Below are 4,424 nucleotides of genomic sequence, written 5' to 3'. Positions count from 1 at the left end.
ACTGCAGTAAAACCCCGAGCGCAGCCGAGGCGGGGATGGGGAGGAGGGAAAGGGAGGCGCCCTCCCCCCACGCTCGGGCTGGGAGCCCCGACACTGCCAAAGGGGCACATCCTTTGGAGGGGTTGGGGAGGAGCAGAAAACTTGGGGGCGCAAGGTGGAAGCTCTGGGGCTTTAGCCTATAGGCCAGCGTTCACCTGCCCGGGAAAGCCCGTGCCCGGGCTCATCCATCCGCAGACACCGGCGAGGGGCCGAGCAGGACTGCGGCGGGAAAGTCGGCAGCCGCCTGCCAAGTGAGCCCAGGGCTCGGCGGGCAGCAGTTGGCCAAACGGGTATCCCACGGCTTTTTTGTGTCTGAAACCAAAGAAAGCAAACCCATTTGCAACGGCAGCTAATTTTTTATGCCTTTGAACGGCCCCCTTTCTCTCTCCCCCCAATTTTCCCCCCATCCCCCAAAATCCGTCCATTCTGCCACCTTCCCTGCACCCCGTGGCTGGAGGTCAATGTTGAGAAGCTGGACTCCCCAGGGAGGCAGATGGAAGGATCGCCCTGGGGAACCTGTGTGTGCTCACTCACAGGTGGAGAGAATTAATGTGGGCCCGGACTGCAGCAGGAGGCAAACTGGGGAGAGTGCTGGGAGGTGGCTGGGTGCTGCAGACGCACGCGGCTCCGGGCGGGCGTGCTCGGCGCCGGTGCTCGATGATCTTCCCGAAGGAGGTGCAGGACCGCATAGAACCTCTATCGCGGAAACCCGCGCAGACATCATCGATCCCTTCTCTACCGAGGGAATTGCTCACATTTAACACGGTGGCTGCGAGCCGAGAGCTCAGAGGCCCTTGAGGCTCTCGTCCCTGATATCTGCGTAGCCGAGTGGCTTTCGGACAAGGGGCGTCGGGGGAGAAAGCTCTTTTGATTAATGAGCGTTTGGGCGACATCCGACAGTCAGCCCGCACGGCCGGAGGAGGAGGAGGAGGAGGAGGAGGAGGAGGAGGAGGAGGAGGAGGAGGAGGAGGAGGAGGAGGAGGAGGAGGCGCCGCACACGCTGGGCCCTAGCTGACTCTGCAGAAGCGCGAGTTTTAGCTGCTGGCACGTTTCTGCTCTTTCTCACAACACTCTTCCAGCAGGTTCCAAGCTGCTGGTGCTCCATAGAGACTCGTGTGACTGGTCTGGGGTTTCTCCACGCGGAAAAGGGGGGGGGGGCGGGGTGCCTCAAGGGGAGCTGAAGGGAACCAATAGAAACTGAGCCCCTTTGGAGCCTGTGTTGGAGTTTTCCATCGTTATCTTTTCCTTCTCCTGTGTCTAAATATTAGCAACCACTGTTGATTCAATGTATTACATTTCGTCATCACTTGTGTTGCTCACATTCCTTAGCTCCTGGTTTCTCCTGACAAACCTGGTCACGTGGGCAAAACAAATACGATCGCCCCCATCTGGAGAGATGAGGAACTGGAAGCCCCAAAAGTGACTTGCCAGGGTCACAAAACCGTTTTGTGGCAGGGCCAATACCATTTACACTAGTTTGCAGGTCTCATTATCCGCTATCTGGCGTCTCACTAGATCATGACACACGCACCCCACCCCCAGGGGGTTGCACATTTGGGGAAGTATAAAACGGGTCTCACTTCCTGCCAAAGGTTTGGGACATGGATGTGAGACCTTGCAATTACTGCCACCGGAGAGTGGGAGAAACTGGCACGATGGCAGAAGCATCCAGACCATTAAAAATCATCTTAAATGACACGTGTGTAATGCGACAATATTACAATATTGTACTACAACCATATACAGATACACCTTTCTCCCTCCCTACCTCCTCTCCTCCCGCCCCTTTTTTTGGTTCCAAGTACCTGTGACTTGTTCAACTCTGTTTTCTATGAACCATTCTTTCCCTGGGCCTAGGGAGACACATTGTTTACCCTCATATTCCAGACCGATAGAAAACATACCTTAATCCCATATCGCATATTCAGAGACAGAACTCTTCACTCCGCTAACACTTGAAAGACTTTTACTAAAATCGTAGTTGATAAGAAATAGAAACGTTTGGGTTTTGAAAGTAGAAATTAGCTTCAAGGTAAAAGCTTCCTATTTTATAGAGACAGAATGATAGATTAGGACATTGAGGATAAAAAGTTGTGCATTTTTTTTGGTTTTGATTTTGTGTTTTTTTTTTTTTTTTTTTTTTTTTAATTTGCCAGCAGCTCTGGTAAAAACAGGTAGTAGGTAGCATGGATATTTGTGTCAGTGGAGGTCACAGGCCTCTGGCTGGAGACAGTACTCTGCATCCTCAGTTCCTATCTTATAGGAACAAATTCAAACGAGACAACAAACAGCAGTAAAAGCAGGAGAGAATTTATTTGCAGATAAGGAATACACTCAGATATAGTTTGAGCAGGCAACTCAGCCGGTGGAAACCTAACCCAGTGCCATCCTCAAATGGGGGTTGTGGAAACTTATACCCCTAGATTGGAGTGTCCCTAAGTAAGTCTGCCCCCTTATTTCTCAAAAAGATTTTTTTTTTTCAAGCTAGCAGGCTCCTTCACCCAGGTGTTATGCTACCGGTTAGACCACATCCTGGAGGGCCCTGGAATCTCTCCTCACAGAGGGGTCTGGTGCCTCCATTGTCTGATTGTGGTTTGTCACGTCTCACACGCATCCCCGCCAAGCCCACCTGCCTTACCCAGCTCATATCTTTCCAGCCGCCTACTCTGACATTTACGGTAACATATTTGAACTACTTGGGTCTTATTTCATTTACCCTTATTGTCCATTAATGTAGAAAATGGACTTTAGATGGAGGAGATAGAGCAGTTCCACATTTCATTGAGGAGTTTCTTAGAGGTGACAACTAGGAGGAAGGCGAAGACTTTTGTCATGAAGCTGCATTTCCATAGTAAGTGTCCAAGTCTAATTCAGGAGCAAATTAAATAAAAATCAGAAGACTTCATTTTTTCACCTTAGTTTCAAGTAAGCTGATAGTTTCTTAGAAAGAAAAAAAATCCGGTTTTTGTTGTTGCTAAGGGAAGCTGAGACACACTTTTGAGCAATAGGTACCTACGCATTTCCCTCGAGCTGTTGGGTGAACCATAAATGATCAGTTCCAGGTTATAAGGGTGAAGACTGTTCTTACTGTAGTGGTTTTTGGAAGCAACACATTTTTGGGAAGGGCGTGCTCAGAAGTCTCTTTGGGATGTCATTGGAAACTGCAAATCCAAACTTAAGTCCTTCTACTTTCAGGTCCCGGGAGAACAGAGTGGGAGTGGGACTCATTGAATTGAGCAAAAAAGGACCTATTTGGAGGAACAAATAACAGAACTGTGAATTTAGAGCCATGGTAGGACCTGGTGCTGGCTCTGAAGCTGCGAGGAATCTTGGAGCACGGATTTTTGTTCTTTGATATATTTAAGCCCAGGGCGAGTCGTTCAGTCAGCAGTATATCAACATTTGTGTCCTCCCCGTGGGGGCATTTGGCTCTGAGACTGTCTCGAAGTTTAGAAGCTGCAGAGGCAAGAAGATAATATCCTTTCCCCATCAGCCCTTCTCCTCCCCGCAGACATCTGAGGGATGAACAAATGAATAAATGCTAAGCCTTCCTTTTGATTTTGAAATCAATAATAAAAAAGGAAGGAGCACCCTGACGGGTTTGGCTCAGTGGATAGAGCATCGGCCTGCGGACTGAAGGGTCCCAGGTTCGATTCCGGTCAAGGGCATGTACATTGGTTGCGGGCACATCCCCAGTAAGGGGTGTGCAGGAGGCAGCTCATCAATGTTTCTCTCTCATCGATGTTTCTAACTCTCTATTCCTCTCCCTTCCTCTCTGTAAAAAAATCAATAAAATATATTAAAAAAAAAAAAGGAAGGAGCAATAGCTGAAACAAAATGAGCACTTGGAATTTCCCTTTATTTTTGAAAAATGTCTTATATTAAGATACTGTGTTTTTTTTTCTTTTCTGCTTCAGGTTTTCATTCTTTATATTGAAACAATGTAATAGTTTGAGTTCACTATTTCACAGTGATGTTGCATTTTATTTGCTCCAAATCTTCTATACTGAGGTTCTCTTTCATCATGTCTTTTATTTATTTTTTAATTCAATGGTTGGCTTTACATGTGGTCAAGAATAGAATATTCTATTGTTGAGGTTCCCTTGAGGCTGCAAAGACACAAGTTCTGGAAAGTTTCAAAATGTTTTTACAGCTATGAATACTTACGATGATCTCAACCACTCACTAACTTATCCAATGAGCATTGATTGAGCACCTATGTCCTGATGGCACACAGTGGTGACAATCACAGGCTGATTTCCCTTCATGGAGCTTTTTGCGATGGTAATTAATTGAGCAGTCTTGACTCCCTTCCAAGGCTGTTTTAGATACCTCCACTTTGAACAACAATCATCCTATATAATAAAACCCTAAAATGCAAATTG

This window comes from Plecotus auritus (genome assembly GCF_963455305.1).
Source record: "Plecotus auritus genome assembly, chromosome: 2".
Lineage (NCBI taxonomy): Eukaryota > Metazoa > Chordata > Mammalia > Chiroptera > Vespertilionidae > Plecotus > Plecotus auritus.
This window is presented reverse-complemented; position numbering follows the sequence as displayed.